This window comes from Panulirus ornatus, chromosome 5, assembly GCF_036320965.1.
Source record: "Panulirus ornatus isolate Po-2019 chromosome 5, ASM3632096v1, whole genome shotgun sequence".
NCBI classification, from domain to species: Eukaryota; Metazoa; Arthropoda; class Malacostraca; order Decapoda; family Palinuridae; genus Panulirus; species Panulirus ornatus.
Window position 1 is genome coordinate 21089876 of NC_092228.1, and position 27627 is coordinate 21117502.

The 27627-nt window shown below is 50.4% G+C and overlaps 1 protein-coding gene across 5 annotated transcripts in view; it reads left to right on the forward strand.

Annotated features, from left to right (window-relative positions):
• Positions 1-27627, forward strand: part of LOC139748633 (uncharacterized) — a 460904-nt gene that overhangs the window by 223413 nt on the left and 209864 nt on the right. The gene's annotated exons all lie outside the window — the stretch shown is intronic.

Consider the following 27627-nt stretch of genomic DNA (forward strand, 5'->3'; position numbering starts at 1 on the left):
GGGATCCAGACAAACTGATGAAATTCAGAGTATAAGCGTAGGAATGCGGGTGGAACGCGGTGAAAGAAGGCCTAGATGTAAATATTAGAAGAAATTTAGTTGCAGGAATCTGTGTAAAAGGGATGTGGCAGTCGATTGTACACTTCAACTTTCGCCAAAGCGGCATGGATGGAGAATTGTGAAGGTGGCCAAATATCTGCTGGTAAATATGGGATTGCAGTCATGTACGTGGCTTAGACAAGCAAATCTTTCTCATTACACCAAAACCAGAACGTGCTTCTCATGTTTGGTCCCCACACCTACAGAAGCACACAGAGCTGAGAGAGAAGGTTAAAAGGATGAAAACGGAGATGGATCAATCCCGGTGTTCAGTGAGAGGTTAGAGGCTATATATATACGTCAATCAGGAGGGAGAGATGAGTAAGTGGTGACTTGATTATAATAATGAAGTTCCTAAACCACTGTGGTGAATTTAATAGCAATCAGCCCTACGGGAGATATAATGATAGAAGAGACAGAAGCCATAACATGATATCGAGCGAGAAACTTTTTAGAAGAGATGGGAAGATGTGTTTTTATAGTGTAAGAGCAGAGGATGAATGACATCAACCCAGTCATCAAACACTGACTGGAGACAGCACACACAAGTTGAAATAGTTGGATGATGGTAGAGAAAGTTTAAGATACTGGGGCCCCATGAGTGCAGAACTCCCTCCATCGTACAGCACACATGGCTGATAACACAGAGAGCCCCTTAAGTGTAGAACTCCCTCCCCCGTACAGCACACACACACACACACACACACACACACACAGGCAATTACACAATGATAACAAAGCGGAGGGAGGTAAACAAGCCCCTTCTTGCGCCAGTATGCACCGAACCCGCGACCCCAGCGAACACCTCAGCCGGTAATACCATGACATCTTACTAACACTAGATCGATCCGGATCCAGACCCCCACGAACTCCGTTATTCATGAAGGCGTCTGACGTTCACGAACGCCTGTCAGGCTCACCTCCGTGTAAGCCTTCCTCATGAGACCTCCGTCTGCGCAATAGAGAGCGAAAGGTGTCGTCATAATTCGTGGTGATCTTTACTTCAATGGTTCGCCGCAGGTCCAGGAGAGAAGTTATCCTCCCCGGGTTAGTCATGCATGATAATTGGTCCATTTCCTGTGCTAACTCGGCCTTGGTCTGTGCCACCCTGATGCCTGTATCCTCCATCGTCAACAAGACATTGCGACAGCCCCATACATCATGACCCGTCCCTTACTATGAGCGAGACGTGTTTATACACCATTATCAATGGGCGCCTTTCATTTTTTTTTCTTCTTTGCATAGCGTTGCTGCTAATTACCTCAGGTAATAATCTGGAATGATTATAGATAATTAGCTGTGATTCATGCGCATTTTTTCTTGGGTGGAGGGAGTGGAGGGAGTGGAGGGAGTGGAGGAGTGGAGGGAGGGGTGGAGGGTAAAGGGGATTATATCCAGAATTACTTCGAGTGTTTTGTGGTCTCGCGATTACTTCGTGATGATGAGAAGCAATTATCATAGATAATCACTAATTATGATAGATAATCGGGTAAATGGCGCCTCTGATCTTGAAAGGCTGTGGATAGGGGCGACTTTGGCGAGGCATAAGGCGAGGTGGCTGAGGTGTGTCTGTGTACAGAGCCACGGTACAGAGGACATGACCGAACCTTCCCACCACACACACACACACACACACACACACACACACACACACACGCTGGTGAGTGGAGGTGGTATGGCTGTGTGGGGGGACATGCACAGGGCATCATCATCATCAGGCTGGGGGAGGGAGCAGTGTGGTGTCAGGTGTGGTATGAGCACGTGTGTGGATCAAGTGTATACCTTGTAGAACCAGTGTGAGAAATGGTTTGATGTACGTGGGTGCATTTACATGTGGCATGTCTGGTTCTTTGAAGGCGTAGCGAATATATACAGTGCGGGAGGACAGGTCTGGTAACATTCTGTGAAGAAGTCATGGCTCGCGCGTAGCGCTCACCGCAGGGAAAACATCAAGGGGTTATGAAGAAGGAGTGGTGTGAGGGAGGTGTTGTCGAGGGGCCATGTGTGTGGTGAAGGTATGCGGTCGTGGAGTGCGAGCCAGCAGCGCAAGCGAGGGTGAGGAAGAGTGATGACAACAACGTGGGCCGAAGGATTGAAACGTGACAGCCACTGAGGTGCTGTCTCACTATGCAGCCACAGTTGACCCTCCCGATCCCCCATGGGAGTAGTACCGGCAATATAACCCCCCCCCCGGCAATATAACCCCCCCACCCCGGTGGGCGACTACCTAAGCCCCCCGCCCCCCCGAAGGGGAGTGGGGCAGGGGCGCGGCGCGGGGGGATCTGTAAGTCCAGCTTGTGGAAACATGAAGGAAATACATCTGGTATTAGTTTTCCTTAAGTGTCTACCTAGCTCCCAGCCCCAGGAGCCCCCTTCCTTCTGCACGTGGTCATTACTGATGGTGTGTGTGTGTGTGTGTGTGTGTGTGTATGTGTGTGAGGCTCAGTGTCTTCAGAGTGGTGCTTGCCTCGTGGGTACGAAGGGTCTTGGGATATGTTGACTCGGTGTTGGTGGTGGTGTAGGGACGGTGGAGTTGGTGTCCAGAGCGTCTACGAGAGAGTGTCACTCGTGCATGTCTCAAGGTTTCAAGAGGGAGTAAGACTGGTCGGGTGGTGTGTGTGAGTGGAGAGGGCGGTCGCTCACTGCCTTTCGGGGTCATTTCGGAGTGAACATGTCTTGTTAGGGAGGTGTTTGTTAAGGGATGGGGGAGAGGAGAGGAGGGGAGGGGGGGTTGTGTCAGGGATGATATGTGAGTATAAGTGGCTGAAGTGTGAAGCGAGTATGTGTTTTTCTGTTTCTACTTAGAAGTTGGTGGTTGGTTGAGGAGTGGTTTGGATGGGAGAGGCCTAGTGCTGGTGTAGAAGAGTGAGTGCCGAACACACTGGGTTGAGATTGAACTGGAAGGATTTCAGTTTCATTATGTAGGTACTGAATGTTATGTAGGTACTGAATGTTTGTAGTTGTTAGGACAACATCGACTTTCAGAATTCTCTGTTTGGTGTGGCGTGTGCAGCTATGTTATGTCTGCTTTCGTTCGGGAGGACGACCAAGGAGGTGAGGCGTGACTTAGGCTGGAGCAGATGAGTTGTTTGACAATTTGTATCCACATCTGTTACCACAAGCATCAACCCAGATGCAATGAAGTAAACGTCTTTCCCTTAAGTTTTAGTGTAACAGAGATGTTATCTAAGGATGTGTTGACAGAATTATGACCCATCTTTTGACATAGTTTACCATAAGGCTTCACCGTAGATGTACCCCAACGGCATGAAACGAAAATGTTAAACATTTTCAAATATTCCGTTTTCTACATGCTCGTCTCCCTTGAGCGCTCTTCTGTGGAGGGGTCACATAAATTTTCCACATCACAAAAATTATTATCGAATAACTCGAAGATGCGTAAACAGACGAGTAGTTTAGCCACTGGAGGAGTATAAGACATTTTCATATTATATATTTTTCGTCGTAAATTTACGTACAGACATCTGGCCTCTCCTTAACCAGAAGAAAAACATTTGAGTCACCCCGTGGAGGAGGCCATTGTCAAGTGTTGCCAAGAAGCGCTCGGCTCACAAAGTCTGGGAGCTTGTGAGCTGTGGCCGTAGCAGCTAGTATTTAAGACCAGACCAGCTGGTGTAGCAGGAGTGATGACGCTACAAATACATTCCTATTTCGAGACGCTAGATCTAAAAGTGCTAATACGCTACAACAGGCTAGATGTAGCGGTCAACTTGGCACTACTGCGAAGACTGGTCGAGTCCATTCATACTGACCGTCCAGTCTGTGGACACCAGACTAACTGGTGTGACAGTGAGACTGTCGCTGTTTCTCGATGTAACATGACTGTCGTTACGGAGGAAGAATGTTCTAGATCAGCACAGCTTGGCAATACGAGGCCATGACGTAAGACAAGAATAGCTCCGGGCCAGACACTCCTGGGGGTTGGAGGAAATGGACTCGCCCGGGTCTTCACGATTGTTGAAGATATCTGATAACAACAGAGCCGATGTTTCGAAAATCATATACACAATAACTGATAAAAGATACTGATAAAAGATAATGATAAGAAAATAGGAAAATTATGGAGTTTGTGTAGTTATAGGTTGGTTGACTTGGTGGGCTTACGACCTATTGAATCCTATGCTTGGCAGTCGTCTACAGTCAACCCAGCTGTTCATCCTAGCCTATGGATTGGTCGATGAATTCTATACCTGGCTTAGGCATATATATATATATATATATATATATATATATATATATATATATATATATATATATATATATATATATATATTTAATCATTTATTTATTATATTTATTTATTATCATTTTGCTTTGTCGCTGTCTCCCGCGTTAGCGAGACAGCGCAAGGAAACAGACGAAAGAATGGCCCAACCACCCATATACACATGTATATACATACACGTCCACACACGCAAGTATACATACCTATACATCTCAACGTATACATATATATACACACACTGACATATACATATATACACATGTACATAATTCATACTGTCTGCCTTTATTCATTCCCATCACCACCTCGCCACACATGAAATAACAACCCCCTCCCCCCTCATGTGTGCGAGGTAGCGCTAGGAAAAGACAACAAAGGCCACTTTCGTTCACACTTAGTCTCTAGTTGTCATGTAATAATGCACCGAAACAACAGCTCCCATTCCACATCCAGGCCCCACAGAACTTTCCACGGTTTACCCCAGACGCTTCACATGCCCTGGTTCAATCCATTGACAGCACGTCGACCCCGGTATACCACATCGTTCCAATTCACTCTATTCCTTGCACGCATTTCACCCTCCTGCATGTTCAGGCCCCGAGCGCTCAAAATCTTTTTCACTCCATCTTTCCACCTCCAATTTGGTCTCCCACTTCTCCTCGTTCCCTCTACCTCTGATGCATATATCCTCTTTGTCCATCTTTCCTCACTCATTCTCTCCATGTGACCAAACCATTTCAAAACACCCTCTTCTGCTCTCTCAGCCACACTCTTTTTATTACCACACATCTCTCTTACCCTATTATTACTTACACGATCAAACCACCTCACACCACATATTGTCCTCAAACATCTCATTTCCAGCACATCCACCCTCTTCCGCACAACTCTATCCATAGCCCACGCCTCGCAACCATACAACATTGTTGGAACCACTATTCCTTCAAACATACCCATTTTTGCTTTTCCGAGATAATGTTCTCGACTTCAAGGCTCCCAGAATTTTCGCCCCCTCCCCGACCCTATGATTCACTGCCGCTTCCATGGTTCCATCCGCTGCCAAATCCACTCCCAGATATCTAAAACACTTTACTTCCTCCAGTTTTTCTCCATTCAGACTTAACTCCCAATTGACTTGACCCTCAACCCTACTGTACCTAATAACCTTGCTCTTATTCACATTTACTCTCAGCTTTCTTCTTTCACACACTTTACCAAACTCAGTCACCAGCTTCTGCAGTTTCTCACATGAATCAGCCACCAGCGCTGTATCATCAGCGAACGATAACTGAATCACTTCCCAAGCACTCTCATCCACAACAGACTGCATACTTGCCCCTCTTTCCAAAACTCTTGCATTCACCTCCCTAACAACCCCATCCATAAACAAATTAAACAACCATGGAGACATTACACACCCCTGCCGCAAACCTACATTCACAAAGAACCAATCACTTTCCTCTCTTCCTACACGTACACATGCCTTACATCCTCGATAAAAACTTTTCACTGCTTCTAACAACTTGCCTCCCACACCATATATTCTTAATACCTTCCACAGAGCATCTCTATCAACTCTATCATATGCCTTCTCCAGATCCATAAGTGCTACATATAAATCCATTTGCTTTTCTAAATATTTCTCACATACATTCTTCAAAGCAAACACTTGATCCACACATCCTCTACCACTTCTGAAACCACACTGCTCTTTCCCAATCTGATGCTCTGTACATGCCTTCACCCTCTCAATCAATACCCTCCCATATAATTTACCAGGAATACTCAACAAACTTATACCTCTGTAATTTGAGCACTCACCTTTGTCCCCTTTGCCTTTGTACAATGGCACTATTCAAGCATTCCGCCAATCCTCAGGCACCTCACCATGAATCATACATACATTAAATATCTTTACCAACCACTCAACAATAAAGTCACCCCCTTTCTTAATAAATTCCACTGCAATACCATCCAAACCCGCTGCCTTGCCGGCTTTCATCTTCCGCAAAGCTTTTACTATCTCTTCTCTGTTTACCAAAACATTTTCCCTAACCCTCTCACTCTGCACACCACCTCGACCAAAACACCCTATATCTGCCACTCTATCATCAAATACATTCAACAAACCTTCAAAATATTCACTCCACCTTCTCACATCATCACTACTTGTTATCACCTCCCCATTTGCGCCCTTCACTGAAGTTCCCATTTGCTCCCTTGTCTTACGCACTTTATTTACCTCCTTCCAAAACATCTTTTTATTCTACCTAAAATTTAATGATACTCTCTCACCCCAACTCTCATTTGCCCTCTTTTTCACCTCTTGCACCTTTCTCTTGACCTCCTGCCTCTTTCTTTTATACATCTCCCACTTATTTGCATTATTTCCCTGCAAAAATCGTCCAAATGCCTCTCTCTTCTCTTTCACTAATAATCTTACTTCTTCATCCCACCACTCACTAACCTTTCTAATCTGTCCACCTCTCACGCTTCTCATGCCACAACCATCTTTTGCGCAAGCCATCACTGCTTCCCTAAGGACATTCCATTCCTCCCCTACTCCCCTTACCTCCTTTGTTCTCACCTTTTTCCATTTTGTACTTAGTCTCTCCTGGTACTTCCTCACACAAGTCTCCTTTCCAAGCTCACTTACTCTCACCACTCTCTTTACCCCAACATTCTCTCTTCTGTTCTGAAAACCTCAACAAATCTTCACCTTCGCCTCCACAAGATAATGATCAGACATCCCTCCAGTTGCACCTCTCAGCACATTAACATCCAAAAGTCTCTCTTTCACGCGTCTATCAATTAACACGTAATCCAATAACGCTCTCTGGCCATCTCTCCTACTTACATACGTATACTTATGTATATCTCTCTTTTTAAACCAGGTATTCCCAATCACCAGTCCTTTTTCAGCACATAAATCTACAAGCTCTTCACCATCTCCATTTACAACATTGAACACCCCATGTATACCAATTATTCCCTCAACTGCCACACTACACTCCTTTGCATTCAAATCACCCATCACTATAACCCGGTCTCGTGCAAAACCACTAACACACTCATTCAACTGCTCCCAAAACACTTGCCTCTCATGATCTTTCTTCTCATGCCCAGGTGCATATGCACCAATAATCACCCATCTCTCTCCATCAACTTTCAGTTTTACCCATATCAATCTAGAATTTAATTTCTCACACTCTATCACATACTCCCACCACTCCTGTTTCAGGAGTAGTGCTACTCCTTCCCTTGCTCTTGTCCTCTCACTAACCCCTGACTTTACTCCCAAGACATTCCCAAACCACTCTTCCCCTTTACCCTTGAGCTTCGTTTCACTCAGAGCCAAAACATCCAGGTTCCTTTCCTCAAACATACTACTTATCTCTCCTTTTTTCTCATCTTGGTTACATCCACACACATTTAGACACCCCAATCTGAGCCTTCGAGGAGGATGAGCACTCCCAGCGTGACTCCTTCTTCTGTTTCCCCTTTTAGAAAGTTAAAATACAAGGAGGGGAGGGTTTCTAGCCCCCCGCTGCCGTCCCCTTTAGTCGCCTTCTACGACACGTGAGGAATACGTGGGAAGTATTCTTTCACCCCTATCCCCATATATATATATATATATATATATATATATATATATATATATATATATATATATATATATATATATATATTATATCTATTATTATACTTTGTAGCTGTCTCCCGCGTTAGCGAGGTAGCGCATGGAAACAGACAAAAGAATGGCCCAACCCACCCACATACACATGTCTATACATACAAGTCCATACACGCACATATACATACCAATACATTTCAACGCACACACACACACACACACACATATATATATATATATATATATATATATATATATATATATATATATATATATATATATATATATATATATATATATATATACAGAGACATATACATATATACACATGTACATAATTCATACTTGCTGCCTTTATTTATTGCCGTCGCCACCCCGCCACACATGAAATGACAACCCCCTCCTCCAGCGCGCGCGCGAGGTACCGCTAGGAAAAGACAACAAAGGCCACATTCGTTCACACTCGGTCTCTAGCTGTCATGTGTAATGCACCGAAACCAGAGCTCCCTTTCCACATCCAGGCCCCACAGAACTTACCATGGTTTACCCAGACGCTTCACATATCCTGGTTCAATCCATTAACAGCACGTCGGCCCCGGTATTCCACATCGTTCCAATTCACTCTATTCCATCCACGCCTTTCATCCTCCTGTATGTTCAGGCCTCGATTGCTCAACATCTTTTTCACTCCATCTTTCCACCTCCAATTTGGTCTCCCGCTTCTCCTCGTTCCCTCCACCTCTGACACATATATCCTCTTGGTCAATCTTTCCTCTCATTCTCTCCATGTGACCAAACCATTTCAAAACACCCTCTTCTGCTCTCTCAACCACACTCTTTTTATTACCACACATCTCTCTTACCCTTACATTACTTACTCGATCAAACCACCTCACACCACACATTGTCCTCAAACATCTCATTTCCAACATATCCACCCTCCTTCACACAACTTTCTATAGCCCACACGCACACCACACACACTCACACACACACACACACACACACACAAATCACACACACACACATATATATATATATATATATATAATATATATATAATATAGATATATATATATATATATATATATATATCGTTAGTGAGAGGGCTTCACTAACTAATTCAGTTGCCCGTTTCATCTCAGCTAACTTAGAAATAAAGCAAACCTAGTAACAACCCTACCACATGCTAAGCAAACCTGGTAAAAACCCTGCCGCATGCTAAGCAACCCTGGTAACAACCCTGCCACATGCTAAGCAAACCTGGTAACAACCCTGCCATAGGCTAAGCAAACCTAGTAACAACTCTGCCACATGCTAAGCAAACCTGGTAAGAACGCTGCCACAGGCTAAGCAAACCTGGTAACAACCCTGCTACATGCTAAGCAAACCTGGTAACAACCCTGCCATAGGCTAAGCAAGCCTGGTAACAACTCTGCCACATGCTAAGCAAACCTGGTAACAACCCTGCCACAGGCTAAGCAAACCTGGTAACAACCCTGCCACATGCTAAGCAAACCTGGTAACAACCCTGCCATAGGCTAAGCAAACCTGGTAACAACCCTGCCATAGGCTAAGCAAACCTGGTAACAACTCTGCCACATGCTAAGGAAACCTGGTAACAACCCTGCCATAGGCTAAGCAAATCTGGTAACATCCCTGCCACATGCTAAGCAAATCTGGTAACAACCCTGCCACAGGCTAAGCAAACCTGTAACAACCCTGCCACATGCTAACAAACCTGGAACAACCCTTCCTACCTGTACAGCCAGCCATGCTAAGCAAACCTTGGTAACAACCCTGCCACATGCTAAGCAACCTGTAACACCCGCCACATGCTAAAGGCAACCTGGTAACACCCTGCCACATGCTAAGCAAACCTGGTATCAACCCTGCCACAGGCTAAGCAAACCTGGTAACAACCCAGCCACATGCTAAGCAAACCTGGTAACAACCCTGCCACATGCTAAGCAAACCTGGTAACAACCCTGCCACAGGCTAAGCAAACCTGATAACAACCCTCTCACATGCTAAGCAAACCTGGTAACAACCGTGCCACATGCTAAGCAAACCTGGTAACAACCCTGCCACAGGCTAAGCAAACCTGATAACAACCCTGCCACAGGCTAAGCAAACCTGATAACAACCCTGCCACATGCTAAGCAAACCTGGTAACAACCCTGCCACAGGTTACGCAAACCTGGTAATAACCCAGCCACATGCTGAGCAAACCTGGTAACAACTCTGCTATTGGCTAAGCAAACCTGGTAACAACCGTGCCACATGCTAAGCAAACCTGGTAACCATGCCACATGCTAAGCAAACCTGGTAACAACCCTGCCACAGGCTAAGCAAACCTGGTAACAACCCTGCCACATGCTAAGCAAACCTGATAACAACCCTGCCACATGCTAAGCAAACCTGGTAACAACCATGCCACAGGCTAAGCAAACCTGGTAACAACCCTGCTATAGGCTAAGCAAACCTGGTAACAACCCTGCCACATGCTAAGCAAACCTGTTAACAACCCTGCCACATGCTTAGCAAACCTGATAACAACCCTGCCACAGGCTAAGCAAACCTGGTAACAACCCTGCCACATGCTAAGCAAACCTGGTAACAACCCTGCCACAGGCTAAGCAAACCTGATAACAACCCTGCCACATGCTAAGCAAACCTGATAACAACCCTGCCACATGCTAAGCAAACCTGGTAACAACCCTGCCACAGGCTAAGCAAACCTGGTAACAACCCAGCCACATGCTAAGCAAACCTGGTAACAACCCTGCTATAGGCTAAGCAAACCTGGTAACAACCCTGCCACATGCTATGCAAACCTGTTAACAACCCTGCCACATGCTTAGCAAACCTGGTAACAACCCTGCCACAGGCTAAGCAAACCTGGTAACAACCCTGCCACATGCTAAGCAAACCTGATAAGAACCCTGCCACAGGCTAAGCAAACCCGGTAACAACCCTGCCACATGCTAAGCAAACCTGGTAACAACCGTGCCACATGGTAAGCAAACCTGGTAACAACCCTGCCACAGGCTAAGCAAACATGATAACAACCGATGACTCTATTGATTACGAGACATTATTAAAATCTTTTAATCAGGATTAATGACTTATCTAATTACCTAGATTACATGAAGGTAGTACATGATGTAATTAACCTGGCCCCACCGTAATACTGTGGCGTAATGGTCGGCTCTCACGGCACGGAAACATGCAAATACCGTCATTATTGACAAGGGCGTTAGCGGTGGTATAAGATAATGTCACCCCAGCGTGCCATGTCTCTTGTGGGTGTCGAACCCTTGGTCTCAAGTCTGACTTGGGTTCAGGTACCGTTTTCTTTCATGGTTGACCCTGGTGGTGACCCTGCCATGGTGGCTTGGGGGATCATAACCTTCTACTTTACACACACACACACACACATGATGATGTATCGTCATTCGTGTATTAAAAACTTCTCTCTCCAATGGTGGCCATCTGTCCCTGCTACTGGTTGTAGCGTAGCCTCGGGCAGCAAAAGAAACCAGGAGAGAGAGAGAGAGAGAGAGAGAGAGAGAGAGAGAGAGAGAGAGAGAGAGAGAGAGAGAGAGAGAGAGAGAGAGAGAGAGGATTCTGGAGTTGTGTAATTTAAAAGAAATATCTATCTATCTGTATCTATCTACCTTTGTTGTCTTTTCCGAACGCTAACTCGCGCGGGGGGGGGGGAGGTGGGGGAAAGGGGGTTTACCATTTCACGTGTGGCGGGGTGGCGACGAGAATGGATGAAGGCAGCACCTGGCTGGTGGGTCTTCCTCAAGTGAGAGGCTGGGGGGGCGGGGGGGGTGGTCCTCACACCTGGCTGGTGGGTCTTCCTCAAGTGAGGGGCTGGGGGGGGGGGTGGTCCTCACACCTGGCTGGTGGGTCTTCCTCAAGTGAGGGGCTGGGGGGGGGGGGTCCTCACACCTGCTCGTCCAGCTGGAGAAAACCCTGGATGGAGTAGCCGCCATGGTGGCTGTGCGGACCCCAGGATCACTTAGTGCAGCAGGAGAGGTGGCTTGTTTCCCCAGTGGGAGTCACCTACACAGTGGATCAAGGTCATGTGGTTTATCTCCCAGTGGGAGGTCATCTTCACAGTGGATCAAGGTCATGTGGCTTGTCTCCCAGTGTGAGTTATCTGCACACTGGATCAAGGTTATGTGGCTTCTTTCCCCAGTGGAAGTCATCTACACAGTGGGTCAAAGTCATGTGGTTTCTTTCCCCAGTGGAAGTCATCTACACAGTGGATCAAGGTCATGTGGCGTGTCTCCCAGTGGGAGTCATCTCCACAGTGGATCCTATGCTGTTGATCCTATCTATGTCTCGCCCTGACGACCCTGGCACACAAGGGCGCGCCGAGGAGAGAGACAGGCCCGTCATTCTCACAGCAGCGCGGGAGAGATGTGGGCAGTCTCTCGCCATGGTCTCATCATCTCTCATCGGCGAAGAGACCCCCCTGGGGTCTTCCACAAGAGCGGAACCAGCAGACGGGAGGTCTGCTGTGCCTGCTCATGTGAGGATCCGGTGTTGACCTGGCTGGGCGAGCCGTGTCTGCCAACTGCTCTGGGGAATTAGACGAAGCAGCAGAAGAGAGGCGAGGAAGCCATCATCAACATGATCCTCACTGCCAGGTGACACTCGAGCGGGTGACGACAGAAGCAGAGTGGATCATGACCCGCGCCACCACACACGTGTGAACGTGAGGGAGGGAAGGAGAGAGGGAGGGAGGGAGGGAGGGAGGGAGGGAGGGAGGGAGGGAAGGAAGGAAGGAAGGAAGGAAGGAAGGAAGGAAGGAAGGAAGGAAGGGAAGCACCGGTAGGCTTCGACACGGAGGATGCCTCCTCTCATAAGACATGACCTGACTGGCGTTACCACGGGTGACGTTACCATCATAGACCCGGACACCCTCCTCCTGACCCTAATGGGGCCACTGCTTAACAGGCCATTACTGTCACTGGGTCAGTCAGTGGCAGGTGTTGCTCTTGGAGACCCCGAGCTGTGGCATCTTCTCTGGGTACTGTAGTGTCTGCCACTGATGACAGCGCTTAATGTGCCAGTAGTGATGTGGCCCTCTGTCTTGGGGACTGACTAAGGCGGTAATGATGACTGATCTGGGGTACGTTGGTGTTGTGTGTGTATGTTGGCACAACTTCCTACACTGGCACGGCTTATGGACGGGGTTGTCAAGCGCCGTCTTGGGTTTAAGTCATTTAAAGCTCTGGTTATGGAAGAAGCTGGGGGGACATGGTCACCATCAAGTGGGCCAGAGAGAGAGAGAGAGAGAGAGAGAGAGAGAGAGAGAGAGAGAGAGAGAGAGAGAGAGAGAGTGAGGTGGTTCCGATACAGGTGGTGCAAGATTCTCATGGTGTCCACTGAGGTGAGGTTTGAGAAGCCTTCGTGAACGTAGGTCATGAGGTCTTGTGGTATGTGCTCTGTGTATGATGAGGAAGACTTGTACAAGACGTAGTGGCTGTGATGGCACACCAGCAGCAGATGTGGTCAGGTCTTGTGGGGGGGGAATGTTGCCTGCAGGCCCGGGGATGTGGGAGGCCCCGGTGGCTGCCAGCCATCGGGAAATTCCTGGAGCCAGGAGGAGCTCGGGAATGACAATTGTCCATGTGAACCAGGCCGTCCGTCCAGAATGTTGCACTGGAAGCTGTGGCAACTGGAAGGTGCAACGACAGGAAGTTGTTATAACTGGATGGTGTTACGACTGGAAAGGTGAGGGAGCTGGAAGGTGTTATAAGTGGATGATGTTCTTGCAACTGGATGACGTTAGCAAAATGGGAAGGAGACGGAGCTGGAAGGTGTTACAGCTGGAAGGCTGTTACGTCTGGAAGGTGTCACAACTGGAAGGTACTACAAGTGTGAGGAGTTACAACTGGAATGTGTTGTTGTGAGTGGATGATATGACAGGTGAAAGGCGTTACAACTCGCACATTTCCCCTCTCCTGGAACGGCCACCCTGGACCACCAGATCTGACCGACTGGAAGGACCTTCACCTTCATGATCCTCCTGGGAAACATCACTTGCGCTACCAGTGAGGGGCTTGTGCTTCCTGTGAGGAAAAGAAAGAGGCCTCGCTGGTGGAGGAGGAGGAGGGTAGGTGTACCGTGCCAGCCAGCCAGCCAGCTGACACAGGGCCTTGGCTCCAGATGCCGCTCTCCTGCGCCAGCCACACAACGCTTGGTGGGACCTTCATAAGGCGCCACCACTGGAGGAACAACTAGGATTAATATGTCTCTATCCTTCGCGACACCAGCTGATCACCCCGGGGTCTGCTGGACATCCCACGGGGCTTCCACCGTCATCCATTCCTCGTGGAATATCAAGGTGTCAGACGTGGCTGTGTGGTGGGCTACTGTGTTGCTGGGCAGGTGAGACGCACGCGCGCGCGCGTGCGGAGCTGTAAGATGGATCTCATGTTTACAGCCACTTTGGCGGGTGGTTACGAGGCTCCCTCCCTCCCTCCCTCCTCTACCCCACTGGCCCGGCACGGGTCACGTGACTCCTCTTCACTGCTGACGGGTCGTTACAAGCGAAGACCCACAGCTTAGTGTCATTGCCCCGTTACACACCCGAGACATGATGACTGAACTACACACGGTGGCCCCGTCCATGGCGCTGGAGCAACTGCGAGACTGCGCTTCATCAGAGGAGCAGGGTAATGTGGGCTCCTTTGACGACACTGGGTTTATAACGTCTGCTGACGATAAGGCCTCGCTAAAGGTGACTTTCTACCTCAATTCTTTATATGTTAGGCGGAGTCCGGTAACACGCACATGGACACATGCTAGTATGTGTGTGTGTGTGTGTGTGTGTGTGTGTGTGTGTGTGTGTGTGTGTGTGTGCGTGTGTGTGTGTGTGTGTGAGCATATATACACAGGAGTAAAGACATGGTACATATATACAAGGTTAAGAGACGGGACAACACGAGTGTAAAACTCTCATCCCGTAACACACACACACACACACACACACACACACTCACACACACACACACACACACACACACACACACACACACACACACGATCAATTTACTTGGAAAGAAGAAAATTTGTTTTGAATCTTTACCAAAATGTAAAGCACGTTTCATAAAACTTCATATCCTTAACAACGCTGATCAGGTGTTAGTAAGTATAGATAACTTGGGGGATGACAGGATGGGTGAAGGATGAGGGAATTACCACAGTGAATCAGCTTTAGTATCAACAAAACATGTGATGAGTACAGCAATAAGCACCACAGACAGTGGGAAAGACTCGAGAAAAAAATGGAAAAAAAAAAAAATTGTCCAACCGAGATCGCCTTAGGATGACGTCACAATGTGACGTCACGAATGTCAACAAACATTACTCCGGGTCAGCTGATGTCTGGTGATTGTCGTCAGGATCATGATTACGATGCACGGTGAATAGGGGGAGGGGGAGAGGGGCGGGGGGGGGGGGGGTTGTTGTTGTTTACAGGCAGGGGTTATCAGCGGGTCAGTGATAAGAGATGGAGGTGTGCACGCTTTATCAGACCCTCAGGGAGCGGGATGGGGCTCCTGACACACTGGCTTTTTACTCTACGACTCTTAGGCCTCGCTCAAAGGTTGACTTTTATAATATTTTATATTGTAGCAGTGGTAAACGACTATATGTATAATTTTTTTTTTTTTTTGTTGTTTTGTTGTTGTTGTTTGTGTGTTGGTTTGTGGTGTGTGCGTAGGACATAGAGTAGTGGCCGAGCCCCCATATACAGAGAGCATGGTATATATACAAGGTTAAGAGCGGAAAACGGTGTAAACTTTCCGTAACACACACCACTCCAACACACAACACACACCACATCACAACCACACACTCCAGCTACACCACACCTCAACACATACACACTACACACACGTCAACCCGTATCATTACTTGGAAAGAAGTAAAATTTTTTTGACCCTCTTTCACTGTAAAGCATGTTACCATCAACAAAATCCTTTTCAACCCAGCTTCGGCTCATTGTCTATAACTTGGGGTTGGCTAGGCCACGTGAAGGATGAATTTACAATCATTGCAATCAGCTTTGCATCCAACCAAAACATGGTTACAGAAAAGCACCACTGATCCATGGAACACGCTCTTTTAAAAATGGAAACAAAAAAAACGTTTACTTAACTCGATCGACCTTAGGTGACTCCACACTTTCTGCAACGTCTCATCAAGCACAATCACTCTGCACAGGGTCACTCATAGCCCTATTGTCGTCAGGATCCATTACGATCACGGTGAATAGGGGAGTGGGGAGAGAGGGCGGGGGCGTGAAGTTTCGTTGTTTACAGCAGGTCGGTTAGTGTGCTCGACGTGTCACAATTTCATGTCCCCAATTTTCGACCCTCCCCCACTAGACCACTTCCTGTCCTTATCTCTGACATACACTCCATTGTCCAAACTTGCGCTTCGCAAGTTTTTACCATATAATATCAACTTCCATATATTATATTTATATACTACAAACTGTATATAGTTGTGTTTTACTTTACTCTTAGCTTTTTCACACTTTACAACTCCGTCCGTTGCGTTTGCCTGATGCGCGTGTGTGTGTGTGGATAAATTTCATCTAACACTCAATTTTTCTACATGCCAACACTACATGCTTGAAGGAGACAACCCGCTTCTCAGGTCAACAATTCACAAAATATTTCTTCAATCCAACACAACCACACAGAATCCACCAGAAATGGCAAAGGAGACATGATTGCCTGCTGAACTGATATTTACGTGAAACCTCTTTATTTTTCCTGGTAGTGTATGAATTTTCCTGACGTGGTAGTGCATGCCTGTAAGGAATGTATGTTAAATAGGAAATGATTGAATAATGAATTGCGATTCATTGCGTTATAAAGGGGAATAGGGAGGGAGCGGGGGGGCTGGAAACCTTCCCCTCCAGTTTTGACTTTTCCAAAAGAAAGAACAGAGAAGGGGGCCAAGTGAGGATTTTCCCTCTAAGGCTCACTCCTCTGTTCTTAACGCTGCCTCGCTAACGCGGGAAATGGCGACTATATATATATATATATATATATATATATATATATATATATATATATATATATATATATATTATATATATATATATATATATATATATATATATATCGTTCTACGTGTGTGTGAGAGCATGTACGTCAAGATGTCACGTGGGAAAGTTTAAATGTCACAGTATCTATAAACTTTTCAGCTGTCTTAATGACGTCACAGGAATCACCACGTCAGCTGTTGTCACACAGAAAACGAGTATAAGGTTACCGCGTCAGCTGTTGTTACACAGAAAACGAGTATAAGATCACCGCCTACGCAGTTGTCACACAGAAAACGAGTATAGGATCACCACGCCAGCTGTTAGCACAGAGAACACCATTTTACGATCGCCATATCAGCTGTTGGCACACAGAAAAAAACGAACATAAGATCACCACATCAGCTGTTGGCACACAGAAAACGATGACAGGATCACAACGTCACATACAGAAAACGAGTAAGCCATCACACACACACACACACACACACACACACTGTACGTCAGCTGTTGTCGTCAGTCAGCTGATCCTGAGTCATAGTTTATGCTACCCCCCTCCCCCACCCCCTCCCCCACCCCGACGGTAGCAGCGCCACTGCACGTGCAGCGGCGCAGACCTGCACTAAAGGCGCACATACTGAGCAGCGATGGCTTTCCCTGCCAGACATGAGGTAAACAATGGCAGGTGGGGGGCCTCATTACCCTCAGGTCTGTACTGTGAGGATAATGAGCCTCACACACACACACACACACAAGAACTACATCACCCTAGAACTAAAATACAATAGAGATCCAATACAGTAGAGAACCAATACAATAGAGAGCCAGTACAGTAAAGAACCAATACAGTAGAGAACCAATACAGTAGAGTACCAATATAGTAGTTACCAAACTATATCAATACTGAGTACAACGATAAGTGTATGATGAATACTCTACCATCAACCTAGGATGATACAACGATAGGATGATACAGTAGAAAATGATGGTACAGCCACAATGTTAGCAGCGTCTGTAGTAGTGGCTACAGACAGCAGAGAGTAGTGGGTACAGACAGCAGAGAGTAGTGGCTACAGACAGCAGAGAGTAGTGGCTACAGACAGCAGAGAGTAGTGGCTGTATACATACAGCAGAGAGTAGTGGGTACAGACAGCAGAGAGTAGTGGCTACAGACAGCAGAGAGTAGTGGCTGTATACATACAGCAGAGAGTAGCGGATACAGACAGCAGAGAGTAGTGGGTAGATCCAGCAGAGTAGTGGGTACATTCAGCAGATAATGGCTTCAGACAGCAGAGAGATGTGGGTATGATGCACGACCCATTAACTGGGGCATGTACAGCGAGCACAGCGCACCACAGTAACTCACCTCATGAATTATAGCAGCGGCAGCAGCAGGAAAAGTAGTAAAAGCAGGGGCTGTAGCAGCGACGGGAGGAGGGAGGGAGGGACGGGAGGGCCAGCAGGGAGGGAGGGAGGGAGGGAGGAGGGAGAGTGAGACGATGGTTCAGTTGGTGTGGGAGCTTGGCGGCGTGTGGAGGGAGGTGCTCCTGTATCGCTACCTCAGTGTCGCTATCGGCGTGGCGCGCTACCTACTGCCACCCCAAAACACACACGCGCGTGCGCCGCTGGTCCGGCCCAGCCTGGCCCAACCGCGAACTCAAAAAAACCCCAACTTTCCACTCCCTTGCCGTAGTGATTTATATACGATATATATACATATATACCTATATACATCGCCCCTTCTCCGACGATAGAAAGGGAGCCTCCCAGTGTCAGTGTGTTTGTGAGAGTGAGTGAGAAAGAGTGAGTTATCTACTCACTCAAGAGTTTATATGACGAGTGACAAGCCTCAGTGAGATGTTTATGAGTGTAAACCTAAGCTGAGACACGAACGCAGCTAGGCTTACGACCGACGGAGGGAAAGAAACGTTCACTCTCTCCGACAGGCGCGTGGCAAGCCACACCCACCGCACACCATAGACATTCACGTGAGTTTGATGTCATTCTGGATTTATATTGTTTGTCGATGTATATACATGTGTATTGTGCCTGGGTTGGGTGCTGCCAACGAGACGGTACGAACCTGGAACCCGACGGTACAGCACTTGGGCACGACGTTACGAAACTTTGAACACGACGGTACAGCCATTGAGAACGACGGTACAGCACTTGAGAACGACGGTACAGTACTTGAGCACGACGGTACAACTCTTGGGAACGACGGTACGGTACTTGACCAAGACGGTACGAGCCTTAAACCCAACGGTACAGCACTTGGACACGACGGTACAGCACTTAAGCACGACGGTACATCACTTGAGCACAACAGTACAGGACTTGAACAAGACGTACACCAATTGTGCATGACGGTACAGTACTTGAACAAAACGGTACGAAGCCTTGTGCACGACGGTACGAACCCTGGGGTATGATGAACGGACCTTTGACCTGACACTTGACCTGACACAGTCATTATACATAAGGGGTCGTAACGTCGAGGTCAAGGTCGTACCGTCGTGGGTCAAGGGGTCGTACCGTCGTCTCTTAGGGTCGCACCGTCGTGGGTCAAGGGTCGTGCCGTTGAGGGTCAAAGGTCGTACCGTCGAGGCTCAATGGTCGTACAGTCGTGGGTCAAGGGGTCGTACCGTCGATACTCAGGGGTCGTATCGTCGAGGGTCATCGGTCGTACTGCCGTCTCTTAGGGGTCGTACCGTCGTGGGCCAAGAGTCGTACCGCGTGTCTCAGGGGTCGTACCGTCGTGGGCAAGGGTCGTACCGTCGTGGGCCAAAGGTCGTACCGTCGTGGGCCAGGGGTCGCACCGTCGTGGGTCAAGGGTCGTGCCGTTGAGGGTCAAAGGTCGTACCGTCGAGGCTCAATGGTCGTACAGTCGTGGGTCAAGGGGTCGTACCGTCGATACTCAGGGGTCGTATCGTCGAGGGTCATCGGTCGTACTGTCGTCTCTTAGGGGTCGTACCGTCGTGGGCCAAGAGACGTACCGCGTGTCTCAGGGGTCGTACCGTCGTGGGCAAGGGTCGTACCGTCGTGGGCCAAAGGTCGTACCGTCGTGGGCTAGGGGTCGTACCGTCGTGGGGTCAAGGGTCGTACCGTTGTGGGCCAAGGGTTGTACCGTCGTGGGCCAAGGGTCGTACCGTCGTGTCAAGGGTCGTACCGTCGTGGGCCAAGGGTCGTACCGTCGTGGGTCAAGGGGTCGTACCGTCGTGGGTCAAGGGGTCGTACCGTCGTGAGCCACGGGGTCATGGGCAATGAGAGGGGCAACACCCTCCCAGGTGACCCTGTGGTGGGGGTGCGAGGCCCCCGGCTCCCCCAGCCACCACGTGTTAACACTAGTGACTTAAGACGTTGACCCCACATGGTGCTTGTTGACCCCACCTGGTGCTTGTTGACCCCACCTGGTGCTTGTTGACCCCACCTGGTGCTTGTAATATTCTCGACCATGACAGCCTCACACTGCTGCACCCTGCCCATGCTGGGGGCCATGGGCAGGACCACACATGGTAGTGGCCATGGGCAGGACCAAACATGGTAGTGGCCATGGGCAAGACCACACATGGTAGTGGCCATGGGCAGGACCACACATGGTAGTGGCCATGGGCAGGACCACACGTAGTAGTGGCCATGGGCAGGACCACACGTGGTAGTGGCCATGGGCAGGACCACACGTGGTAGTGGCCAAGGGCAGGACCACACGTGGTAGTGGCCATGGGCAGGACCACACGTGGTAGTGGCCATGGGCAGGACCACACGTGGTAATGGCCATGGGCAGGACCACACGTGGTAGTGGCCATGGGCAGGACCACACGTGGTAGTGGCCATGGGCAGGACCACACGTGGTAGTGGCCACGGGCAGGACCACACGTGGTAGTGGCCATGGGCAGGACCACACGTGGTAATGGCCATGGGCAGGACCACACGTGGTAGTGGCCATGGGCAGGACCACACATGGTAGTGGCCATGGGCAGGACCACACGTGGTAGTGGCCATGGGCAGGACCACACGTGGTAGTGGCCACGGGCAGGACCACACATGGTAGTGGCCATGGGCAGGACCACACATGGTAGTGGCCATGGGCAGGACCACACATGGTAGTGGCCATGGGAAGGACAACACATGGTAGTGGCCATGGGCAGGACCACACATGGTAGTGGCCATGGGCAGGACCACACATGGTAGTGGCCATGGGTAGGACCACACATGGTAGTGGCCATGGGCAGGACCACACATGGTAGTGGCCATGGGTAGGACCACACATGGTAGTGGCCATGGGCAGGACCACACATGGTAGTGGCCATGGGCAGGACCACACATGGTAGTGGCCATGGGCAGGACCACACATTGTAGTGGCCATGGGCAGGTCCACACATGGTAGTGGCCATGGGCAGGACCACACATGGTAGTGGCCATGGGCAGGTCCACACATGGTAGTGGCCATGGGCAGGTCCACACATGGTAGTGGCCATGGGCAGGTCCACACATGGTAGTGGCCATGGGCAGGTCCACACATGGTAGTGGCCATGGGCAGGACCACACATGGTAGTGGCCATGGGCAGGTCCACACATGGTAGTGGCCATGGGCAGGTCCACACATGGTAGTGGCCATGGGCAGGTCCACACATGGTAGTGGCCATGGGCAGGTCCACACATGGTAGTGGCCATGGGCAGGTCCACACATGGTAGTGGCCATGGGCAGGACCACACATGGTAGTGGCCATGGGCAGGACCACACATGGTAGTGGCCATGGGCAGGACCACACATGGTACATGGTACAAAGTGAGTCGCTTGATGACCTTCTCCTCGCCACAAGGAAGCCCACCTTATCCCGCTACTGCGTGGAGCGCAACCTGGAAATGGTGTACGAGCCGTAAACACTGGTGATCATGGGGGGGCGAAAGCGATGGTATTGCCTGGGGTGGGGGGGGGGGGAGCTGCTGAAAAACCCTCGCCTCTTGTATTATCACTTTCCAAAAACGACCAAGGAACAGAAAACGGAGGCAAGTGAGGATTTTGCCCTCTGGGATCTGAGTCTCTGATGTATGATTGTGAGGCCACCTTTCTACTAGCCCCCCCCCCCCTCGCTGTGACCCCGTGCTCTTAGCATAACATTATGTTGCCTCTAATGGCTTTATCCGCGTGGTCTCATTTACAACGTAAACGTACAACGCGTGTTTACCCGTGTTTACAGTTTACACACAAGTCTCCCAGCCTACGCGATCTATTTTTTTCCCTTTTTTTATATATTTATTTCGCCGCGCTTTATTTGAGATAGACCGCTTTTACTAGCGCTTTATTCCATAGTTTTACTCTTTAACTCACTTTTTATTTTACAGCTGTGCTCTTTTACTGTCTCTATTTTACAGCTGTATCTTATTCCTGTCTATTTAGTTTACAGCTGTACTTTTCGCTCTCTCTCTATTTTACAGCTGTTTCTTATTCTTGTCTCTTTAGTTTACAGCTTTATTCTTTTACTGTCTCTTTTATTTCCCAGTTGTACTCATTTACTGACCACTTTATTTCCTCCCCCCCTCGGGGAGGGGGGGGTACATAAGTACAAGCCCCCCCCCCTCACCACAGCGGGTTCAACTTGACCCAGATAACACAGCTCTGGTGTTGGCAAGGTGCCGTGAGAGAGAGAGAGAGAGAGAGAGAGAGAGAGAGAGAGAGAGAGAGAGAGAGAGAGAGTACAGATCACTGTGGCCAAATCCACCTCCTACACTCTCACTTTTCTCCTCTCTCTCTCTCACCGGAAATGGGGGGGAGGGGGATTTATTTATTTACCCCGAAACATTCTCTCTCTCTCTCTCTCTCTCTCTCTCTCTCTCTCTCTCTCTCTCTCTCTCTCTCTCTCTCTCTCTATCTATCTCTCTCGTGTGTGTGTGATTGTGTGTGCGTGTGTGTGTGATTGTGCGTGTGTGTGTGTGATTGTGCGTGTGTGTGTGTGATTGTGTGTGTGTGTGTGTGTTGTGTGTGTGTGTGTGTGTGTGTGTGTGTGTTACCGGACTCCGCCTGCGACGCAAGTAATAAGTCACCCCAGGTGGGACTGTATCACTGGCAGTCAGTACAACCTCGACAGAGAACTTCTCGCTCGAAAGGGAGTCCACATTTCCCTGCTACTGAAAGCAGCGCAGCCTTGGGTTCCGTGAAGCACGCATACTCGAACATCCGGCCTCCCCCCCCCTCACACACACACACACACACACACACACACACACACAGACGCACACACATACACACACATACACACACACACACACACACACACACACACACACACACACACACACACACACACACACACACACACAGACGCACACACACACACACAGACGCACACACACACACACACACACACACAGACGCACACACACACACACACACACACACACACACACACACACACACAGACGCACACACACACACACACACACACACACACACACACACACACACACACAGACGCACACACACACAAACACACGTGGTTCAGCTGGGTGTGTTGTGTGACACATGACACGTGACATGACACGTGATACATGACACATGACACATGACACGTGACACATGACACGTGATATATGACACGTGACACGTGACACATGACACGTGAAACACAGTGTGGGTTTTACAAGAGCGACGGCGAGGATGTGGTGGCCGGATACATCGTGTTGATAACTGGTGGTGGTGTGAGCTAGCTCTCTCTCTCTCTCTCTCTCTCTCTCTCTCTCTCTCTCTCTCTCTCTCTCTCTCTCTCTCTCTCTCGACCATGGTGTTCATCTTCCTGGCACCCACGCCCACATCCCTTAACACTGCCTCTTCCTCCAAACACCTCCTCCCTACCTTCCCCTCCCCCAAGCACCTCCCCCTCCTCCACCTCCAAGCACCTCCTCCTCCACCAACCACCTCCTCCTCCTCCAAGCACCTCCTCCTCCACCTCCAAACACCTCCTCCTCTTCCTCCAACCACCTCCTCCTCCTCTAAGCACCTCCTCCTCCACCAACCACCTCCTCCTCCTCCAAGCACCTCCTCCTCCACCAACCACCTCCTCCTCCTCCTCCAAGCACCTCCTCCTACAACCACCTCCTTCTCCTCCAAGCACCTCCTCCCCCTACTCCTCCTCCAAGCACCTCCCCGTTCTCCACACACCTTCAAATACCTTCCCTCCCTCCTAATAACTCTCACTCACTCAAGCGCCTCTCTCCTCCTCCAAGGACCTCCTCTACCTCCTCCAAGCGCCTCCCACTCTCCACGTCCCCCCCCCCTCCCTCAGTACTCCCCCCCCCCTGCTAATGTTCATGGCCGGGCCAGTGGATGGTGGACGATATATGGCCACTTTCCATCCCTCTACCATCCCCCCCCCTTGTCACTAACTGCCTAATTGGGTAGTTAATGGCCCCTAATCACCATCAGGCTGAACCACAGGGAAGCGCTTGTTACGACGGTACGAGCCTTCCCATCTGGTTCTACTGCTGGTGTTCGTATGGTGCTGCGCGCGCAGGGGGGGGAGGGGGGGAGGGGGGCCCCCCACCCACCGGATGGTTGGCACGACCACAACACATGACCCACCCATACAGGAGAGTCGTCTTGCCCACAAGACCTACGACCCCTGAGCACGACGACGGTACGACCCTTGAGCACGACGACGGTACGACCCTTGAGCACGACGACGGTACGACCCCTGAGCTCGACGACGGTACGACCCCTGAGCTCGACGACGGTACGACCCCTGAGCTCGACGACGGTACGACCCCTGAGCTCGACGACGGTACGACCCTTGACACCACGAGGGTACGACCCTTGAGCACGACGACGGTACGACCCTTAAGCACCAAGACGGTACGACCCCTGAGCACGACGACGGTACGACCCCTGAGCACGACGACGGTACGACCCTTGAGCACGACGACGGTACGACCCTTGAGCACGACGAGGGTACGACCCCTGAGCACCAGGAGAGTACGACCTTAAAGCACGACTTTACGATCCTAAAGCACGACGGTACGACCCTTCGTTGTGATGGCCCTAAACCTTCGAAGACCAAACGCCAGCCCATCATACCCAAGGGTCGTTACCATCGTGCTCAAGGGTCGTTACCGTCGTGCTCAAGGGTCGTTACCGTCGTGCTCAAGGGTCGTTACCGTCGTGCTCAAGGGTCGTTACCGTCGTGCTCAAGGGTCGTTACCGTCGTGCTCCAGGGTCGTTACCGTCGTGCTCCAGGGTCGTACCGTCGTGCTCCAGGGTCGTACCGTCGTGCTCCAGGGTCGTACCGTCGTGCTCCAGGGTCGTTACCGTCGTGCTCAAGGGTCGTACCGTCGTGCTCCAGGGTCGTACCGCTGTGTGCTCAAGAGGTTAGATAAATAAGAAAAAAAATCACTAAAGGAATCATACAGACGTTGGCTCATACAAGAATGGTGTGTGGGAGTGTGTGTGGGGGTGTGTGTGGGGGTGTGTGTGGGGGTGTGTGGGGGTGTGTGTGGGAGTGTGTGTGGGGGTGTGTGTGGGAGTGTGTGTGGGGGTGTGTGTGGGGGTGTGTGTGGGGGTGTGTGTGGGAGTGTGTGTGGGGGTGTGTGTGGGGGTGTGTGTGGGGGTGTGTGTGGGAGTGTGTGTGGGGGTGTGTGTGGGAGTGTGTGTGGGGGTGTGTGTGGGGGTGTGTGTGGGGGTGTGTGTGGGAGTGTGTGTGGGGTGTGTGTGGGAGTGTGTGTGGGGGTGTGTGTGGGAGTGTGTGTGGGGGTGTGTGTGGGAGTGTGTGTGGGGGTGTGTGTGGGGGTGTGTGTGGGGGTGTGTGTGGGGGTGTGTGTGGGGGTGTGTGTGGGAGTGTGTGTGGGGGTGTGTGTGGGGGTGTGTGTGGGAGTGTGTGGGGGTGTGTGTGGGAGTGTGTGTGGGGGTGTGTGTGGGAGTGTGTGTGGGGGTGTGTGTGGGAGTGTGTGTGGGGGTGTGTGTGGGGGTGTGTGTGGGAGTGTGTGTGGGAGTGTGTGTGGGAGTGTGTGGGGGTGTGTGTTGGAGTGTGTGTGGGGGTGTGTGTGGGAGTGTGTGTGGGGGTGTGTGTGGGAGTGTGTGTGGGGGTGTGTGTAAGGGTGTGTGTGGGAGTGTGTGGGAGTGTGTGTGGGGGTGTGTGTGGGAGTGTGTGTGGGGGTGTGTGTGGGAGTGTGTGTGGGTGTGTGTGGGGGGTGTGGGAGTGTGTGTGGGGGTGTGTGGGAGTGTGTGTGGGAGTGTGTGTGGGGGTGTGTGTGGGGGTGTGTGTGGGAGTGTGTGTGGGGGTGTGTGTGGGAGTGTGCGTGGGGGTGTGGGGGTGTGTGGGAGTGTGTGTGGGGGTGTGTGTGGGGGTGTGTGTGGGAGTGTGTGTGGGGGTGTGTGTGGGGGTGTGTGTGGGGGTGTGTGGGTGTGTGTGTAGGGGTGTGTGTGGGGGTGTGTGTGGGAGTGTGTGTGGGGGTGTGTGTGGGGGTGTGTTTGTGGGTGTGTGTGGGGGTGTGTGGGGGTGTGTGTGGGGGTGTGTGTGGGGGTGTGTGTGGGGGTGTGTGGGTGTGTGTGTGGGAGTGTGTGTGGGGGTGTGTGTGGGGGTGTGTGGGAGTGTGTGTGGGGGTGTGTGTGGGTGTGTGTGTAGGGGTGTGTGTGGGGGTGTGTGGGAGTGTGTGTGGGGGTGTGTGTGGGAGTGTGTGTGGGGGTGTGTGTGGGGTGTGTGGGAGTGTGTGTGGGGGTGTGTGTGGGGGTGTGTGTAGGGGTGTGTGTGGGGGTGTGTGGGAGTGTGTGTGGGGGTGTGTGTGTGGGGGTGTGTGTGGGGGTGTGTGGGAGTGGGAGTATGGGTCGTACACCACCACACTTTTCTCCCACCCTCAGTGACATGACCCCCCCCCCCCCCGCGGGAACGCACCCTTGATGTGACCCTCCCGGGTTACAGGTCTGACCCAGGTTGGGCTCGGCCGCTAAACACGTTCATCTCCCTGTGTCAGACGGCCTCTCCCACTAACACACTCCCCACCTCCCTCTCCCACTCTCCCATTATCACACTCCCCACCCCCCTCTCTCACTCTCCCATTAACACACTCCCCACCCCCCTCTCCCACTAACACACTCCCCACCTCCCTCTCCCACTCTCCCATTAACACACTCCCCACCTCCTCTCCCTCTAACACTCCACCTCCTCTCCCACTAACACTCCACCTCCTCTCCCTCTAACACTCCACCTCCTCTCCCACTAACACTCCACCTCCTCTCCCTCTAACACTCCACCTCCTCTCCCTCTAACACTCCACCTGCTCTCCCACTAACACTCCACCTCCTCTCCCACTAACGCTCCACCTCCTCTCCCTCTAACACTCCACCTGCTCTCCCACTAACGCTCCACCTCCTCTCCCTCTAACACTCCACCTCCTCTCCCACTAACACTCCACCTCCTCACACAATCTACAGTGGGGCGCCTCTTTAAGTAACATGTTCCTTTTCGAGCCAGCTTCACAAGAACCTCTCCTGTTCTCATGTCATTCATAGAACGTCACTCCCTTGTACCTCCCTACGAGAACCCAAGAACAAGAACAATGTTATGTTCTTCCTCTGTG